The sequence below is a fragment of the Miscanthus floridulus genome, chromosome 4, assembly GCF_019320115.1.
Source record: "Miscanthus floridulus cultivar M001 chromosome 4, ASM1932011v1, whole genome shotgun sequence".
Classification (NCBI taxonomy): Eukaryota; Viridiplantae; Streptophyta; class Magnoliopsida; order Poales; family Poaceae; genus Miscanthus; species Miscanthus floridulus.
The window spans coordinates 116,513,744-116,534,980 of record NC_089583.1 but is presented as its reverse complement, the minus strand read 5'-3'; the positions used below and the strand labels follow the sequence as shown (position 1 = coordinate 116,534,980).

Here is a 21,237-nt window from a genome sequence, read left to right as displayed (position 1 = left end):
CTATGCTGAGTACATGACCTAAATCGCCACATTTAGTACGGAAAGCAAAGTTCAGGACATACCACATAAGATCAACTACAGTACCGTTCGCGAGAAGTACGTTGACTGATGAAACCTGGAATCATGAAGAAAATAAGAATGTGTCTGCTGTTATAAGTGGAACATCAAATTATCAACTGAAAGTATATTAATATGCAAAGAAGACTTCAACAATAAAATCACAGTACCATCAAATAAAACAATAATAACAAATTATCAACAGAAAAAAAGGGCGTACCCAGTGCAGAGAGCTCCCGCTCTGTGCGGGGTCTGGGGAAGGGTGTCAGTGGCAAGCCTTACGCTCGCCTATGCAATGCGAGGAGACCGCGACTCGAACCCAGGACCTTCCGGTAACAAATTATCAACAGAAAGTTTATAAATATTCAAAGAAGACTTCAACAACAAAATTGCAGCCCCACCAAATAAATAATACAACAAAAAAGAATCAAAGGACTCTGCTGGCTACAAAGTAATGTGCCTGATATTCACCTGACCAATCCGATGAGCACGATCTTCAGCTTGAATGATGCCCCAGGAGTCCATGACAACTCAGCAAAGATTACTGTGCTCGCTGCTGTCAAAGTTATCCCATAGCCTCCGGCTTTGATGGATAACTGGTATGTTATACTCACATTAGATCGTACCCATTAACACTCCAGGAAAATCTATATAACCTGCCCGCATGGTTTGAACATTGGATAATACCATATATGTAGGCTTTATTTGGCAGAGCTGGGTAATTCTAGCTCTAGAAATCTGTGGAGCTAGAGCTGTGGATGCACCTAAGTTGTATGGTTGAACTGTTTTCTTTTATTCTAGACAAAGAAAAAAAAAGACTTTAAGGTCTCGATTTTAGCAAACAAACTTTCAGATTTGAGGTGAAGCTGGAAGCTAGAGCTGTGCCAAACAGGGACTAAATTTTGACTGTCAATTACAAATGTTCGAAAGGAACTACACCAACCTAGGAGGAACTAGGCAGCTTTATAATGAGAAGAAAATAGGCACCAAAGTTTAGCTTGCCGAGGACTCAAACTTGATGTGGCCTGGGTGTACATCCACACCCTCAACCAACAGAGCTAATTGTCAGTTCATTAACCACATAGTTTTCGAACCTTCATCAGAACACTTCTCTGTATCCAAGGAGTCAACCTCCCACGCCCAACTGGCCTCTCCCACAGCCACAGTGAGCAGCACCCCCACCGCCATCTCAACCGTCAGTCCAGCATCCTCCCCAGCGACCCCTTCTAAGCCCAGAAACCATGGAACACCCCACGAACCCCGAACCCTAACACCAGCGAACTCCGTCTCTGGCGGCAGCAGGTGAGTTTTTTCTTTGTTTTTTCTCTATTTATTTCTTCGATGTTTGTGTGCATCCCCAAATGCTAAATATGCACATACAGTAATAAGTGTTAGGCAGATAGATTAGTTTATGGGCCTAGTGTCTTTAGTGTTTACATTAAAGTATTTTTGTGTAGAATATGAATAAGTAAAACATACCACTGCTGCCTTGATGTCATCGTTCTCTTGGAAATCTGTGACTAAGGTTTGTCTTGTAGTTAAAGGTGTCTTGCCATCAATTTTGATACACTTTACTTTCTTATTCTGAAACATGGTGGCAAATAGTAGGTCCACGTGTAGCATAAACGAGTAAAACATCAAATACATTATTAGATTCTTACAAAAGATGTTGCTCAATGGCATCAATCATGGGTTGGTCATGAGCAAATATTAAGAACTTGCAACCTGCCTGGATGTAGATGGTAAAGCAAAGAATTTAGATATTGCTTGTAAAGACAAAAATATGTTTGTAAGTTTTTGTACCATATTTAAAATGAGAATAATGGGCCAACAGACCATTGTCATTTATGTGATAAAAAAGGAATTTGAGGGCCAGTTCATAGAAGGATGGCCCATTCCTGGCAATGCAACATTACTGTAACCTCCCAAAACAACTTTGAGATCTAACTAAAGTTGAATCAAGTTAGTTTTTATAAAACATCCATAGTGGAATCTGTGAACAATGTGTGTGTGGTGGGGGTGGGGGGAGGGGTATGTTTATTGATGCAATGATACAACAAAATCAAGTTGGCTTAAAAAGAATTTGAATAGGAGGGATATTGTTTCTTTTTTCAAATTATACACTGTCAAAATGTGATCCCCAATGAAAGAAAATGGGACACAGGAGAATTGTGGGGGCCATGTATAGGTCAGTGGCAATTGGTGATAACTCGACAGCATTATCAGCTTCAGCAAGTGAAAATATAATCCTCATTTGGAATAATGAACCTGCACTAACTAGCACATTCCAGCACAAGGGTAGAATAAAAGGGTAATTTGACAAATATATAGAATTATAATATCAGGTGATCACCTCAATCATAGTACCCAGGAAATCCAACACAGCTGGAATTTTGGCTACAGCTGAATCAGTATAGATCTGTGATTAGGAAAAATAGAATCATACTTCCAGACAAGCACAAATACAGACTAATCACAGTAAGCTAAATGACAGAAAAATGAATAACATGAATCAATATTCAAACCAAGTGCAAATAACAAAATGGAAGATGGCACAACTTGTGTCTCACTGAGTTTTTGTCACAAGCTGAAAACACAAGGTTTGCAAACTTCCTCGCATAAATTGAGAAGAAGAAGAAAAACAGAGAGGACTCCTACACAAAATGGACTTGTAGGACAGCTGCTTGCTAACTTCATGAGTTCGCTTTTTAAGTGTTACTTTGAATTCGTTTAAGTTTAACTAGTTAACATGTGAATGATGCAGAAGTTGAGTACTTAAGTATGAACAGCATATAGGTCAACCAACTAAGCAAGAAAGCAATAAAATTAAATAATCAGAACTTCAGAAGAACATTACTGCAATGGGAAATGGGATTACAGATGATAACTGTTACCTCCACAGCTAATTCAGGTACTGAACGAGGAAAATCCTCTACTATTGCTAAAGACGAGGGAGGAAACATCCATACCCTGTTGTTTTGGATTAAGTAAAAGAACAATTAGAACAGATAGTGAATTTTACAGCAGACATCAAGTTTTTCCATGTTACAGAAAATATATGGTGATCATGAAAATTAAAAGAATGTGTAAACTGTAAAGAAACCTTTCTTTAGCATTCCAACTGGCTTTTGGTGTCTTCCGAAATGCATCAACAAGTAACTGAGCAATAAATAGAATCAAGCAGATTATAGTTTCATATAATTCAGTGACACGTGATTCAAGATTTGTTGTGGGGATATACCTGGTTGTATGGGAATCTTGCAGCGATCATCCTGCTAGAATGGAGGAAAAGATGAACAGATATCTTAGGTGAACTGCCCTGGCTATTATTCAATTGAATGACAAGTGAAAGCAAAGGATAAATAAACTTAAGCACCAGCCCATATTAGAACAAACTATGAAAGGACCTATAATGTTATCTACCTGCATTTCTCGAGGGAGAAAGTGCTTCTACCTGAGAATGGAAAAAGATAGGGATTGCGCTTATTAGCAAAGTTAGTTATAAATATAAAAGAAACTAAGATTTACAGCAGCAAAAGCCCTCTATGCCTAACTGATTAACTAATGATCTTCTCTACACCAAGCTATTGATTATCCAGCCAGAACATAAATTTTATTTCAACAAGAGAAAAAGTTCCTACACTTTTGATTTTCAAACTTGCACACTAAAATGAAGGAGAGATAATAGGGGAAAAACATCCTTGAAGCAAAGATGAAGAAAACAAATAACAATCCAATACCAAGATTTAGCTTATTAACACAAACTCTGGTGGTACTTGAACCACAAACCTCCCGACCTTTCAACAAATTGACCATAAAGAGGTATTGAGCACGAAACGATGAGCTCAGAGAACACACCAAAATTCGCCATTTCTTCAAACAGGAAACCCAGTTGTCCAAAGAACTCAGTTGCATAGAATGACTCGATGAGAACGCTCTCAAGATTACCACCACATTTGTATATATGCAGCATTGACCTAAATTCGTATTACATTTTGAACCGTTTTATGAACCCATGAGTTCTCCGACAAGAACCCCTCTATTTTTTTGATAGGGGAAAATCGCTACAGAATACAAAGAGCTTGGTAATAAAAGAAAAGAATTCCGGTCTTTCAAAAAGAAAAAGGAGAAGAATTTCCAAATGCGTTAACCATAAATTCAATATCCGACAACCGAACCAATCCCCAGTGCGCCAACAAGAAACCCCCAAAACAGCAACGGAGCGGAGAAAACCCTAACCGTGCCGAAGCGGGCCTCCAGAGAGGCCCTGGCAGCGGGGTGGTTGCCCCCGAGCGGCCACGAGACGGCCGCCGCCGGCGCGGTGGCGCGGGAGGGGAGCGGCGAGGTGGCCCCGAGAGGGGAGGTGGGGACGGGGGCGGTGGAGGCCGCGGAGGCGGAGGCCTTCCGCTCGGCGAGCTGGCGGATGGCGTCCCGCTCCATCTGTTCCAGCTGCTCCGCGCTGAGGTCCCAGTCGTCGTCGCCCCAGCCTCCTCCTCCTCCGCCGCCGCCGCCGCTGAGGCCCGCCATTTTTGGCGTGCGTTTTGATCGAGGCGAGTCTTTTTGAGGCCTGAGGGGGAAAGGGAGACGAGGCCACTCTGCTAAAGGCTCAAGCAGCGAGGTGCTCTGATGGCTGATGCTGCGGAGTCGGGTCAGTCTGATGGCCGTTGGGCTTGCACAAATTGCAGAACCGCAGGCACTGATTCTGCTAACCTATGTTTTCACACGAATTTTAGCAAGTGTATGAAGGTAATCATGGAGTGTCATCTTTCTCGGCAGGCGATTTAAAATATTCAATTCTATATTTTTACAGTATATTTATTTAGAATCATAAATATTAATAATATTTTTCGATAAAATCTGACAAATTTTAAATAGTCCTGACTTATTAGATCAAACCTAGAAAATGCATCCGTTTGGAGATGGGTGTAGCAATGATAAAGGTGACATATAATAATTAAGTGAAATGTTCACAATGACCTTAGACATCCAAACCTTCACCAATATTTATATTTACCTAATTTCGGCTTCTCCAACTCGACATAATCTATGTATACAGATAGTTATTTAGACTTTTTTTTTAAAAAAATCACTCCCTCCATTCCAAATTATAATACGTTTTGGCTTTTCGAATGGAGTAAAAAAAGAAGAAAAAAAGGAAAGGTCAATGCATATAGTATTATAGGTATCGCCACACTAAATCAACTTTGATTTTATTGTTAATATACACATTAGTACGGGGTATAAGTATACATCGAATATAAGAAAATAAAAATAATAATACATTGTTTGGGCGACAATGGAAATGCTTTCTCCCATAATATGAATTTTGTATAATAATTTTTCGATACAACGACTAACCGATTTCTTATACTCAATAAACGATACAGTTTTGTGCTCCTATAGAGACTATGTAGCACATTGATGGTTACAAGAGTGTATAGCAAGTAAGTTACAAGAGTGTGTTACAGCAGCTATTTTTATAGTAGTGTATAGCAAGTTACAAGAGTGTGTTACAGCAGCTATTTTTATAGTAGTGGTGGATACAAACCACCACCAGCCCATCTATGCACAGCACAACCTATTGTATGTGTACTAGTATCAGGGTGCGCGCCTTCGCGCGCCCGTGCAGCAATACGTGAAATTATAAGTATGCTCATCAAAACTCTATTTTAATGTGGCCTTCTTGTAACTGACCTGTTTCGAGACGGTAATTCAGGTGAGCAGGAAGATCTAGAAAAAAGTTTCAGTATATTAGTGTTTTATTTATGAACCATGAAAAGTCTGCGTTGAAACTGAAACCCCGTTCTCCTGGCTCTGTCGTTTGTTGTTGATGTGGAAAACGCTTTGGAGGTCCTCCTCCCAATAGCTTCTAGGCTGAAAAATCAAAAAACGTAAACGAAAGCTACGTTAGGGCTCGATTTGATTATTCAGTAAGCTAACTAAAAGGATAATGAAAATGAGCCCGTCAAGCATCAGTTAGTTTACCTGCAAGTTTGTGCTGGTTGTTCCGTCTTCAAAAGCATACTGCCCATTGGTAGCCTCGGACAGAGGCAGGTCCAACGGGTTGAGGCCTCTCGAAGCCGTTTGGAACGAATGACTGGAACACATCTCCTTGGTTGCTGAACAGAAACCCTGGGCTACAGTTCTGCAGTGAGAAGACCGAGCTTGGAATATCTGAATTTTGACAGTGCCATGTGTGAGTAATCTACTAATTTGGTTGACTGGTCTATCACAGGACAGGGCATGCTCAAAAGGGGAAAGTCTAAACTTACATCTTTTTGTAGGAGGGTAACAATGATGCACATATCACCACAAGATCGAGAAGCAACCATTCATTACAATCGTCAGAAGTCTTGTGTCAGCCTGATTCACAATTTTGTGGAACAAATGGCAGCTATCTTTCTGAAGTTGAGGATTCAGAACCAGACCATGAACCTATTATTTAAAAAGAACGTTATGAACAACAATAGCAAACTGTGAACATGTTGATGCAAAAGTGGATCTGCAAACACAAAGGGCTAATACCCGAATCGATATCCAAAGCGTGCCAGTCGATTTGACCTGCTAATCGACAAGGATGAAGATACGAACACTTTGGTCCTGACAACAGCGATACGCCCGGAAGTCACGGCCAAGAGGTGCTCACGCGGAACTCGAGAATCGCCGAAGGTCGCACTGAAACGATGCAGCTCGCCGAATCAATGAGAACTCGTAAAAAAGGAAAAATATGCAAATTGACGAAGTCGCCGAAAAGTAAGTAGATGCAAATAAGAGTAAAAATTGGTTTTGATATTGATTTATTCTTACATTGCCCCTCACTCCATATTTATACCCTGATCTAAAGAGACACAACCGAACACAACTAGGACACCAAGCCCATATCTAAGGAAACACGTGACTCTTACATGAACCATACTCTAACAAATATAGAAAAGGAAATCAACTCCTATCTATTTCCCTGTCCGCCTTAATTACGATGAAAATCTCGCCATCTTCCTTCCCATCGGCATATCCCCTGTTTCATCGGTAGTAGTCTTCAAGTCTTCCTTCATCGGCATACTCACTGCTGCATCGGCAGTAACCTTCAAGCCTTCCTTCATCGGCATCGACAATAACACCTCCAACTTCATCGGCAACGCCCGAGTCTAAACCAACCTTTCCATCGACCATCACCAGCTATCGACAACCATCTTTACAAGCTGGCTTTCATCGGCTATCAAAGTACACAGTAACCTTCCCCTCGCCGATTAGTCCACTCCGATCATTATCACGTACAAAAAACGGTGTCAACACATGACCCCCAATTTCAGAGTATAAAACCATTAATGCTCCGAAATTTACTCCAGATAACGCTTGCCTTTGCCCGATTATCGTAACTCATTCTCCAAGCCAAAACTTGATTTGTTATCAAATCCAATCAAATCTAATCTTGATTCACGCACTTCAGTAAATATCGCACAATCGCCAACCACTCTTGCCTTGATTATGGTTAAGATACCGAAACAATAACCCATCGGCAAGATCTTAACATGACAATGCTGCCATTTTCAGAATTAAAATATCCTATATCGATATCCCTTCCAAGTCATGATTACTTGTCATCAACTCATCTGTACAATCCCCTGATTATCGCGTGAACAGTTACCATATCCCTCTGAACCGCCTTGACCTATATGCGCGCGACATAGAGATAAGTCCAAAATACCCTTATTCCGGGCGGCTTATAAATAGATTTCTCCGGAACCCTCATTTTCTACCTTCAGCCTCCAATCCTTGGCATTCTCTCTCTCCGGCGGCGACTCCGACGAACAACCGCACGACCTCAACCAACAAGAACCCTTCTCCGGCGCTAACTTCAAGTTTCCGGCTCGTACCTCCACCTTCCTCAAGACAATGGCCATCAACTTCGACGTCCCCGCGGTTCGCTCCACTTTCATTACCTTTTACTTTGATCTTTTTGCAAATTCATTCAGTTGGTGATTTTTTCCTTTCTTCTGTCCTCTGGATTCTATAACCTTAGGAACTGCGCAACAAATTAGTTATCCCAACCGATCAGCCGCACGTCCAATGCCTTGGACCAATGGGCAACCCAGATCCAACCGATCTGATCAATGCAGAGGTTAACAGAATCCCCTTTAGAGCCCAAAATTTCTCTCTGAATTTGTGGAAAGACACATTCCGATCTTGGCCCAAAACCACCAAAGGGTGGAAAGATTGGTACTTAAGGGTTAATAGATCGATGCAAGTATACTGGGCAGAATGAAGGTTAGACCAATGCATTAGGCTCTCTATTGCCGATATGCAGAAAAATGAATCAATGATAATTGCAGCTGCTTATTTCTGGTCAGACACGACCAACACTTTTATGTTTGGACATGGCCCAGCTACTCCTACCCTTGCCGATATCCACATGCTTACTGGCTTGGACATCTCAACTGCCGATGAAGGCTCCATCTATGGTAGAAAGTCTGAATATAGGGTGAATACCCGCAACATCGGCGGTTGGACAGGATATATTCAAGAATACCAGAAAACCGGGACACTTAGCCAGAGGGAACATGCCACATTCCTGAATATGTGGTTAGAAAAATTTATCTTCTGTGGTCGATCAGTAGGACCAACCAACGCCTTCCTCCCTGCAGCTGAACTTTTGGCTAATGGCGTAAGGTTTCCTCTTGGCCGATACCTTCTGAGCTCCACTTATCATCTTCTTCATCAAGTGTCTCAGAAACTTTTGCTTGGCGAACCCATCGGCAACCTGGGAGGCCCGTGGTGGTTTATCAACATGTGGCTGAATGCCCATATGCACAAACGTTTGCAATGGGACTTTTTTGCTCAACAATTCCCACGAGAAATTGCTGAAGACTATGTGCTTGGGGATGATGAATCGGCAACACGCTCACCCCTCAATTTTGGTGAAGCCATAATTGTCCTTCCTGGAACAGAAGCCAACGAAGACCAAATCGGTAGATTCTTTCAAAGCTTCTACAATGGTCTTTCTCGTGATCATAGGGCCTGGGTGCCTTATATTGACGAAGAAAACAGATTCCCCCTTCTTTTCAACTTTGCCGATGACACTCTGAATCAAGATAATGAGCTCATGATGGCTATCATCACTCCCAGGGCAATTCCAGTAAACACATTCGGCAGCGGGAAAAACACCAACATTACATATGAATTTTACAACCCATCGGCAGTATCCCGCCAATTGGCTTTTGGGCAACTGCCAATCAAACTCTGCTTTGCCGATGTGATCAAACCCAGGGAAACAATCACCTGCGGAACAGATTGGAACAAGGTAGTACAACTCTCCCCCGATGCCGATACTACAGATGTTGATATATCCACCTGGACACCAATATCTTTCATCACCGAGTCATATAAGCAATGGTGGCGAGAGTGGAAAGAACAACTGTTCGCAACTTCTGCTCACACATATCGGCACATGATCGACCCTGAATATGCCATCCCTGACGACGCGGTAAGTTTCCTTTAACTCCCTTCTGCTTTTCCCTTCATATATCAGTAACTGATTCTCTTGTAACAGGTTAACAACCCAGCACCATCGGTGAGCAAAAGTGGGAAACCCTTCAATCTCCGGCCTGTTTCCCCAACATCGCCGATCGGCTACAACGCTCCCACCTTAGCCGCTTTGACCCACCAGAAGATTCGTACCAAGACCATCACTTCTAAGTCCAAATTGGCTACATCCAGGGCTACTCCATCGGCCGCTGCTATAACCTTGGTCAAAGCATTTAAGGTAACAACCTTGTTTATTTTCACTTATGCCGATCACAAACTGTATTAACCTTAATCATCAGGGGGTAAGAGCTGCTACTGGATCGTCATCGGCAATTCCGCCGATATCAAGCACTACTTCTTTCGATGAACCTTCAGAGGTAGCTTCTTGACTTTACATTTTATCTGTTAAATATCATATCTTACACTTGTTTTGCAGCAACAATTGGGTACATCGGCAAACGTACCAGATGTCCAAGCTTCACAACCAACAAGTGTCGATGCCCCCCAGCCAATCGTTGCCGATGCCCAAGCAAAGCGCAAAGCTTTAACAGATACTAAAGCACAGCCAAAACGACAAAGGTCTATGCCGATCCCTACATCTGCCCCAATGTCATCGGTCATCATACCTCAAGAGCCCACCACCGATGAAGTCACAGAGGATATCCCATCGGCAAGCTCAGCCGATCCCCCACACGACATACTCCAGGTTGCTTCCTCCAGTCAAGCACAGGAAATTGCCTTGAAACAGGTAAACCGATCAACCTAGCTGATTTTACAATACTCATACTTACCCCTAACTGATCTCCTTTTCTCTCTCTCAGGAACAAGATTCCCCGAACAGCCTATTTTCCTTTGCCATTGACATTTCTGACGACGATGGAGAGGAGACAAGTTCTTCCCTTGCACTGGGAACAATATCGGCAGAGACTAAATCCAAGTTGGAAACCCTCCTGAACTTGCTACAGCAAGGTACCGCCCAACTGGTAGATGACTCGGACCCCGCAAAGGCAATTTTCAAAACAATTCGTGGCCAGGTCCCTGCCGATGTTGAAGAAGTACTCTTCCCAGCAGCTCACTTAGAAAGCCGCCAACTGCAATATCAACGGGCTGCTCAGCGCATTGCCGATAGAGCAGCTCAAGCTCAACTCAAAGAAGAGATGCTACAACTGAAACAAATCGCTGATGAGAAGCACAAGGGCATCGTTAACTTGCAGACTTCGGGTGCTGCACTTAAGCAGAAAATCTTGGATCTATCAGCAAGGAAGATAGCTCTATTGGCTGAATTGAAAGAAATCGATGCAGCCTTAACTCATGCTCAACAAGAAGAAAGCCAGCTATCCAATGCCGTCAAAGCCCTTCAGCAAGAAAGAGATATCCAAGCTCGCAAAGCTTTAGCCATAAAGAAAAAACTCAAGCCTGTGGAGGGTGCTGCCGATGACGATATCAAAGAAATGGAGGAAGCCGACCAGATTCGCCTGCGTGCGATATTAGCTATCCAATCCTTGTTGAACGTGTAATCTTATTTATTGTATCGGCACTTTATGAGACATTGACATCCTTGCATAATTCTAGCCGATAGTACTGTTATCGGCACTTATACTTTTATGCATCTATCCAGATACTAGGGTAATATTTCTTTAAATATTTTCCATTTAACGCTCTGGGAAACACAACCCCTTCGAGGGTTTCTAAAATATATGCATTACCAGGAACAGACTGATTTATCCGATATGGACCTTCCCAATTAGGAGACCACTTTCCAAACTTTGAACTTTTAGTCCCAATCGGTAAAATCAATTTCCAGACCAGATCTCCATCGGCAAACTCTTTTACTTTCACCTTCTTGTCATACCATCTAGCTACTCTTTTCTTATTTTCTTCGATACTAACTAAAGCCCTTAACCGATGACCCGCCACATCTTCCAACTCATCCTTCATAAGAGTATTATAATCATCGGCTGTCAGCTGATTTTGAGAACGTATTCGTCTAGAGCCAACCTTAATTTCCCAAGGCAATACTGCATCGTGTCCATATACTAACTGATAAGGCGTTACTTTGGTTGCACCATGACATGACATCCGATATGACCACAAGGCTTCATTTAATACTGTATGCCACCTCCTAGGATTTTCTTCAATTTTGCGCTTAATGAGTTTGATGATCCCTTTGTTAGAAGCCTCAGCTTGACCATTAGCTTGAGCATAATATGGAGAAGAATTTAAAATTTTAATTCCCATACCTATAGCAAACTCATCAAATTCTCCTGATGTAAACATAGTGCCCTGATCGGTAGTGATAGTCTGAGGAATACCAAATCGGTAAACAATATGCTCTTTCACAAAATCAATCATATTGACCGATGTCACCTTTTTTAAAGGAATTGCCTCAACCCACTTTGTGAAATAATCGGTAGCAACCAGAATAAATTTATGTCCTTTATTCGATGGCGGATAAATCTGACCAATGAGATCAATAGCCCATCCCCGGAACGGCCATGGTTTGATTATAGGATTCATAGCCGATGCAGGCGCTCTTTGAATATTACCAAACTTTTGACACTCCTGGCATCCCTTAAAATATTTAAAACAATCTTCAAGAATAGTCGGCCAATAGTACCCATTCCTTCTGATCATCCATTTCATCTTGAAAGCCGATTGATATGCCCCACATACTCCTTCATGAATTTCACCCATCAAGCTTTTCGATTCATCATTGCTAACACATCTAAGTAAAACTCCATCTATAGTTCGATAATATAATTCATCATCGAGGAGCACATATTTGGTAGCTTGGAACCTTATACGTCTCTCAACCTTTCTATATGGATCCTTTAAATAATCGACAATTTCTTTCCTCCAGTCATCGGTATCAACTGCCGATGTTAGCACTTCCTGAATAGGCTGATACCCTGAAGCATGCTGAGCTAGTCGATTAGCTTCCTCATTATGCAATCGAGAGATATATTCAAGACGAAAATCTCTAAATCCTTTCAACAATTGCAAACATCTTTCATAATACGAAATCAAAGCTTCACTTCGGCATTCATAAATTCCAGCCAATTGATTTATAACTAGCATAGAATCACCAAAGATTTCAACAACATCGGCACGTATCTCCTTCAGCAATTCTAACCCTTTTATCAAGGCTTGGTATTCAGCTTGATTGTTTGTCGCTGTAGCAACAATCGGCAATGAAAACTCATACTTCCTTCCTTGAGGTGAAATTAACACAATGCCGATACCTGCTCCTTCACCACATGTGGACCCATCGAAGAAAAGTGTCCAGGGAGCAATCCCCAGAGAGTCCACTGTATTACAATGCTGAGTGACAAAATCAGCCATCACTTGCCCTTTAACTGCCTTAGTTGATTTGTAGCGTAGTTCAAATTCTGATAATGCTAAAATCCATTTGCCGATTCTACCACTTAATATCGGCATCGACAGCATATACTTGACCACATCGTCTTTGCATATGACCGTACATTCGGCAGATAATAAATAATGCCTTAATTTGACACAAGAAAAGTATAAACACAGACACAATTTTTTGATGGCCGAATACCTCGTCTCAGCATCCACTAATCTTCTGCTCAAATAATAAATAACACGTTCTTTCCCTTCAAATTCTTGAATAAGAGCTGAACCGATAACTGTATCATTAGCTGACAAATATAACCTGAAAGGCTTCCCATGTTGAGGTGGAACTAGCACCGGAGGATTTGATAAATATTTCTTAATTTCATCAAGGGCTAATTGTTGTTCAACTCCCCATACAAATTCCTGATCAGCTTTCAATTTAAGTAGTGGGCTGAAAGCCTTAATCTTACCCGACAGATTAGATATGAATCTTCTAATGAAATTAATCTTACCGATCAAAGATTGCAATTCAGTCTTATTGGTAGGAGCAATCACCTTGTTAATTGCATCAATAGACTTCCTACTGATTTCAATGCCCCGCTGATGCACCATAAAACCCAAGAATTGTCCTGCCGATACACCGAATGCACATTTATTAGGATTCATCTTCAATCCATGCTTCCTTGTGCACTCCAGTATCTTTCGCAGATCGGCTAAATATGCTGTGATATCTCCAGACTTAATCACTACATCATCAATGTAGATCTCCACTAATGTGCCGATGTACTCATGAAAAATAAAGTTCATAGCCCTTTGATAAGTAGCACCGGCATTTTTCAAACCAAACGTCATGACTATCCACTCGAACAACCCCACATGACCTGGACATCTGAAAGCAGTCTTAGGAATATCTTCCTCAGCCATGAATATTTGATTGTAACCTGCATTACCATCCATGAAGCTGATAATTTGATGTCCAACCGCAGCATCAATCAACAAATCAGCAATCGGCATTGGATAGCCATCCATCGGTGTGGCTTTGTTGAGATTCCTGAAATCAATACAGACACGAAGTTTTCCATTTTTCTTATAAACAGGAACCACATTAGAGATCCACTCTGCGTATCGACATTGCCGAATAAACTTTGCTTCAATTAATTTAGTTATTTCGGCCTTAATGTCAGGAAGTACATTAGGGTTGCATCGGCGCGCTGGCTGCTGATGTGGCCAAAATCCAGATTTGATAGGTAACCGATGTTCAACTATCGATCGGTCTAATCCAGGCATCTCAATATAATCCCAAGCAAAACAATCTTTATACTCTTTTAACAAATCTGTTATTCGCTGCTTACACTTGGAATCTAACTTAGCACTAATAAAAGTAGGTCTTGACCTATCACCATCACCGATATCTACTTCTACTAAATCATCTGCCGATGTGAACCCTTGACCTAATTTTCCATCATCGGCAAACCTATCCATTAAAACTCCTCTTCAGAACCGACTGCTTGGATCGGTGGAATTTCATAATCAGCAACTCTAAGGAACTCTTTTTCCCAAGCTTCTCCTGATATGCATTTAGTTCGCTCATAAGTATCTGATTCTGCCGATGCGATGATATAAGAAGAATCATCAGGGACGACCTCAATCTTATCCCCAATCCACTGTACGAGGCATTGATGCATTGTAGAAGGAACACAACAATTAGCATGAATCCAATCCCTCCCTAGAAGCAGATTATATGCACCCTTGCCGTTGATAACAAAGAACGTCGTTGGCAAGGTTTTGCTGCCGATGGTCAATTCAACGCACACTGCCCCTTTAGCCGGTGACACATTGCCTTCAAAATCTTTCAACATCATATCGGTTTTGGTCAAGTCTTGATCTCCCTTACCAAGTTTCTGATACATCACGTAAGGCATAATATTAATCGCAGCCCCTCCATCAATAAGTACCTTAGACACAGGCTGCCCATCAACTCTGCCCTTCACAAATAAAGCCTTAAGATGCTGTCTCTCGTCATCGGTAGGTTTCTCAAAAACAGTCATCATTGGATCTAGTGTTAACTGAGCTACTTGATCAGAGAGAACAACTTCTTCCTCATTATCAGATAGTGCCAAAAACTCAATCGGCAACATGAATACCATATTAACATCTGCCGATGGACCCTAATTTTTGTGTTTTACCTGCCACTGCTGATGACCAGGCCTTTCATTGGAGGAATTTTCCTCTTGGTATAAATCCTCCTGACGCTCACGTTACATCCTCCTTCTCTGCGTCTTTGTCAGACCCTCTGGGCACCATCGAGGAAACTTGGTTTTCCAAACCGGCTGATAACAAGTCCTAGTTGGTTCTACACGACGTATATTAGGGTCCCTGTAGAATATTTCCTCATCGGGAACTCTTGCGTTTGCCATCTCCTCAAGCTCCTCTTGATTCCTTGGAAAATATCCAGCGCGTTTACCAAGCCTCTCATGTACACTAAGTCTGCCCCCCAGCCGATCATGCACTGATGCTCTGCCTCTGATCGGCTCATTGATAGACAAACCCTGATTACCAAGTTGAAACCTCCTTTCTGAGCGATTGACTCCGTAATAACCATTACACTCAGGGCAATTTTCAACAGTTGGCAATTTAATACCTTCTTCCCAGCAATAGATGAAAAACGGACATCTCCAATGATCTTTATGTCGATTCCATTCTTCCTGACGTCTCATTTCTTGCTGTTGTCGATATCGGTCATTACGTTGACGCCAACCCTCCTGCTGCCTTCGATGAGTAATCACAATGCCAGGTCGAGGAGGATTTTTGGAACTACTGCTTTCTCCTAGCAAACCCTTACTCTTTGCATCATCGGTAGTTATCCGATGTTGGGGGTCCACTGACGCGTTTTTCTCAGCAGCCTCTGACGTCAATACCTTGGTCTTTCCTTTGGCATCCAACATATTTGCTGGAAAAGGGTGTTGATCAATTTTCATCGGCTTCTGGGCCTTGGAAGTACCAAACTTAATTCTCCCAGATTCAATAGCCGATTGTAACTGTTGCCTGAATACCTTGCACTCATTTGTACTGTGTGAAGTTGTATTGTGCCATTTGCAGTATAAAATCTTCTTCAACTCTTCTGCCGATGGGATCACATGATTAGGTGACAGCTTAATTTGGCCCTCTTGAAGCAGAAGATCAAATATTTTATCGGCCTTGGTGATATCAAAGGTAAACTTTTCTGGCTCTTTTTGACCAAAGGGACATGCTATCGGCTTTTTATTCTTAACCCACTCAGCTAAGCTGATAACTGGTTCTTCATCAGAGTCAGAATCTCCTACTTCTTCAACAAATGATACCTTTTTACTCCAGTTCTTTTTAGGTTCAAAAACCCTAGTATCTTGATCAGAGATCCTTTGCACAAGATGACTGAGGCTTTCAAACTCCTGAGAAGCATATCTGTCTTTAAGATATAGCAATAACCCTTGGAAAGCCAGATCGGCAAGCTGCCGATCATCCAGCACCAGGCTGTAGCACTTATTTTTTACATCTCATAGCCTTTGTACAAAGCTCTCTACCGATTCATCATTACGCTGTCTCAATTTTACTAAATCGGTAAGCTTCTTTTCATGGATTCCAGCAAAGAAATACTTATGGAATTGTTTTTCTAGATCAACCCAAGTAATAATAGAATTTGGTGGTAATAAAATGAACCATGTAAATGCTGATCCAGACAAAGATGATGAAAATAATCGAACTCTTAATTCATCTCTGTTAGCTGCCTCTCCACATTGAATAATGAAGCGATTGACATGTTCCATTGTTGATGTATCATCTTGCCCAGAGAATTTAGTGAAATCCAGTACCTTGTACCGATTTGGGAGAGGAATTAAATCGTATGCAGGAGGGTATGGAGTCCGATAAGAATAAGTATTGACATTGGGCTTTATCCCAAACTGATCCTTCACAATTTCTGCTATCTTATCGGCCCAAAAAGCATCAGCCTCCTGCTGACGAACTGGTTGAATTTCTACAGGAGGTGCCTGCTGACATCCCTCCACATATCTTTGTAGCCCACGATCTCCAGCAATCGGCATATTTGCCGTTACTTGTGGCCCATTAGCCTGTTGGAAAGGATTCATCGGCTGGGCTGCCGATGCTTGATTCTGGAAACCAGCTTGCATATGACCTTGTTGAATTCCTACAACCTGCTAATTTCGCTGAACTGTATGTTGAACAGGTAACTGTCCTGACCAATCATTATTAGAACTCATCGGTACAAAACTTACCGATGGCTGGTAATTTGCTGATATTGTTGGATAATTATAACTGGTTTGAGGCATGAACTGAACCCCAGTTTGACTCATAGCAGGGGCTTTCTGCTGCATCGGCAGTAAGCTCGCCGATGGACTTGAATTGAATGTTTGAACCATAGGCATCTGGAAACCTCCTGGAGTTGGTTGCACAGAAGTAGTTGCGGCATATTGAGGCACTTGAGCCATCGGCGAAACGGCCGATGGTATAGGCGCTCTTCCTACTGCATCAAACACTTGAGGTAATCTAGGATTGAAAGCAGATGACTCTGGAGGCATGCCATATCCCCACCAATTAGTAGGAATCTGGCTATTCTGAGACACAGGATCTGACATAGCTGATGCCGATAGATCTGTATTAAGTTGAACTCGCCCTCCTGGTAGTACCTGATCTGATTGTATCGGTGTAGATTGAATATTAGGTGAGCCTGCCAATACTGGAGGGGAAGTAACTTCTGTACCCACAACGGCCGAAGGAGCCGATGGAGTTTTGACAGATGTCGGCTCTGGTTGATGATAGGCAGGCCCAATGTAATGTGGTGCCGCTTGTCCTTCTTTGAGAGTTCGAACCATAGCATTATGAACAGTATTGGACAGCACATTGGAATGATTAATCAAAGCATGATTTACTGCAGAATTAACCATCTCTTGAAGTTTACCAGGATTAGAGTCAAAGGTAACCTGCCGAGGCAACGGCAAATCTTGCTTCTGGATGACTTGTCCACTCTTGTTCAAGCTAAACGATCTCAGACAAAGCTGCTTGTATTCTTCTACAGCCTTTTCCATAGCCTGCCTCTGTTCTTCCTTGAGATCTTCTTCTGATACTGCGATAATGTTCCCTGAATCGATCTCGGGATTGAACATATTGATTGATTGGTCCCATTGGGCGTGCCAAAAGATGTGTTGATGCAAAAGTGGATCTGCAAACACAAAGGGCTAATACCCGAATCGATATCCAAAGCGTGCCAGTCGATTTGACCTGCTAATCGACAAGGATGAAGATACGAACACTTTGGTCCTGACAACAGCGATATGCCCGGAAGTCACGGCCAAGAGGTGCTCACGCGGAACTCGAGAATCACCGAAGGTCGCACTGAAATGATGCAGCTCGCCGAATCAATGAGAACTCGTAAAAAAGGAAAAATATGCAAATTGACGAAGTCGCCGAAAAGTAAGTAGATGCAAATAGGAGTAAAAATTGGTTTTGATATTGATTTATTCTTACATTGCCCCTCACTCCATATTTATACCCTGATCTAAAGAGACACAACCGAACACAACTAGGACACCAAGCCCATATCTAAGGAAACACGTGACTCTTACATGAACCATACTCTAACAAATATAGAAAAGGAAATCAACTCCTATCTATTTCCCTGTCCGCCTTAATTACGATGAAAATCTCGCCATCTTCCTTCCCATCGGTATATCCCCTGTTTCATCGGTAGTAGTCTTCAAGTCTTCCTTCATCGGCATACTCACTGCTGCATCGGCAGTAACCTTCAAGCCTTCCTTCATCGGCATCGACAATAACACCTCCAACTTCATCGGCAACGCCCGAGTCTAAACCAACCTTTCCATCGACCATCACCAGCTATCGACAACCATCTTTACAAGCTGGCTTTCATCGGCTATCAAAGTACACAGTAACCTTCCCCTCGCCGATTAGTCCACTCCGATCATTATCACGTACAAAAAACGGTGTCAACAGAACAGGATATTCATCTCAATGGATTTCGTCAAAAAATACATACAATGGAGACTGATATTGTTGAGTTTGTAACATAAAACCTTTAAAAGCTAGCATATGAATAAGTATTTAAAAGTAAGTCAGTAAGATAGGAAGAAATATAGCTATTCAATGAGACCCACTTGAGCAGTACCAGAGGATGAAGAGGCAACAGCTTTTAGCACTTTGTAAAATCTATTTTTGTGTCATCTCTAATGTTCCGCCAGTAGATTAAAAAGTATCTTTTTCCCTCTGAAAATCTAGCAGCAAATACCAAATTCAGTGCAGAAGCAATTTTTGAGTGTCACTGAATCATAATGCAGAACTAAAATTAGCTGTTGCTTCCCAAATTAGGACCTGATTTTGCTTTAGCCCCAAATTAGAAAAAGGTAACGATACAGCCATCAACAAAGGACAACAGTAACTGTTTAACCTGCATATAGTAATCTTTATTACCAAAGTTAACCAAAGTATTAGGCAGATCTCAATCATTAACCAACGCATCTCACGTTATCATACACAAGGAAAAGTAAACCCTCTCGTTTAATCAGGAAACGGTGATATGTGAATGCTGTTGAAATTTAAATTAACAAACTAAAAACCTCGGTTATCATTTTTTTACTAAACTTTACAGAACATGAAACTTGTAGAGCATACCAGAGGGTGGCCTGCTCCTAACCTTACATAATCCTACCAAATTCATTATTTATTATAACAGGGAAAAGTTTTAGAAAGCAACCATACCTAGAGATAGGCTGTTTTTTTTTCGTCACACCACAAATACCTGGAATAAGTTAGTAAAGCACATTTACGTTGACAACAATAGAATCCAAAAAATATATTCATCAATTGACATCTAGCGGGTCTTGAGAAGCACTTAATTTTTTTGGTATAAATCCTAAATACTCACCAATAGAAGAACATGTCCACCAAGGCCAACCGATTGCTTAAACACTCGGAGGTACCCTCCTGGACCGTAATAGTGGAAGATCAGAAATTTAGCATTAGGGGACTCAGAAGATCCGATGAGACAAAGCTGAACCAGTCACGGTAATACATGGCCACTGCAGGCAATTTTTTAAGGAAATCAACATCTATTAACTCCAACAGATAGAATAGATAGAGGATTAATAGAACCCTAACAACACAGCCATTGACAGAGGCATGAAAAGAGCGGCGGCCAATCACCTGTGCAAGCGGAAGATGTAGGAAGAGGCTTTCTCGGGGAGGATCCACGACACAGAGCAGCAGGAGAGCGCAACCGCCAGATCAACCCACCGAGCTTCGCCGCCGCTGCGGCCAACAAGAAGGGCGAAACCCTAGGTCGGGTTGCCGCTACCCTGGGGCCGCGTGGCCGTCGCTAAACCCGGCGCGAGAGGGAAGGGCCATGGATGAGGAGGAGGACGAGAGGAGGAGGGTGGCCGTCGTCGTGCCGAGGGCCAGCCACCACCGAGGCTACCTGGATGCGCCGTCGCCCGTCTGTCAGGAGGGAGAGAGCGAAGACGAGAGAGACGGAAGGGGAGGAGAAGTTTCCCAAACAAAAAGCTGAAGCTGAGTATATATTTGTTCTCCTGAATTCAGACAAGAAGCTGAAGCAGCTACAAAGAAGCCAACGAAGAGCGAAAAAAAGTAAAGAGAATCACGAGGAAGTGCTTCGGGTAAAAGCCGATTCAGTAAATCGTGGGCGTATACTTTGAGATCTGACGGCGGTAAAAATTTTGGGCGACGTGGACGGGGCTCCTGTCGGAGGAGCAGGGCGGGCTTGTTTGGGTAAATTGCATGGGAAAACTTAAGGACTTGCTACTAGAATAGAATTACATAAAAAGAGGAAACTGAGGGTCATTTCGTTCAATTGATTGTGGTGAAACATGGCTATTTGAATAATTGGTTTCGAGTCTCCAGGTCCGCATGCATGCTAATACTATCAGAGAATAATCTCTTTAGGCCCCGTTCGGTTCTGGGGATTGACCCCGGGAACCATTCCCGACCGAGTTTCCTTCGACAATTTGAATAGCGTCGGAACTGTTCCGACCAGGAACGGCCCGGAACAGCGATAACCGAACAGTCCCTTAGTGGTAGGCAACTCCCACCGATGCTACACCTGTGATGACTTTATCAACCACAAGATCAGTGGACCCATAAATAAAGAATAAAGTATAGAATGTGATGACTTTATCAATCACAAGTTCCATAGAGCCATGTACCATGGCTGATAAGTTGAAGCGAACAGGGTATATATAGAAAAAAAAAATTCAGCCTGGCCACAAGTCAAAGCAG

General features: G+C 42.2%; 2 long non-coding RNA genes across 3 annotated transcripts; one reads left to right on the top strand and one right to left on the bottom strand.

Moving 5' to 3' along the window:
- Positions 1 to 5,788: 5,788 nt before the first annotated feature.
- On the bottom strand, positions 5,789 to 20,599 carry LOC136550458 (uncharacterized). 2 transcript variants are annotated; one of them, XR_010782303.1, is made up of 6 exons: positions 20,149 to 20,599; positions 19,871 to 20,024; positions 19,705 to 19,744; positions 6,330 to 6,492; positions 6,043 to 6,231; positions 5,789 to 5,931 (listed from the first exon to the last, which is right to left on the bottom strand). It is a non-coding gene; the product is annotated as an uncharacterized lncRNA (long non-coding RNA). The 2 variants fall into 2 exon arrangements; XR_010782304.1 differs by lacking the exon at positions 19,705 to 19,744 and having other exon boundaries at positions 20,149 to 20,598.
- On the top strand, positions 9,695 to 10,407 carry LOC136550459 (uncharacterized). Its single transcript, XR_010782305.1, has 3 exons — positions 9,695 to 9,817; positions 9,879 to 9,956; positions 10,016 to 10,407. It is a non-coding gene; the product is annotated as an uncharacterized lncRNA (long non-coding RNA).
- Positions 20,600 to 21,237: the final 638 nt, after the last annotated feature.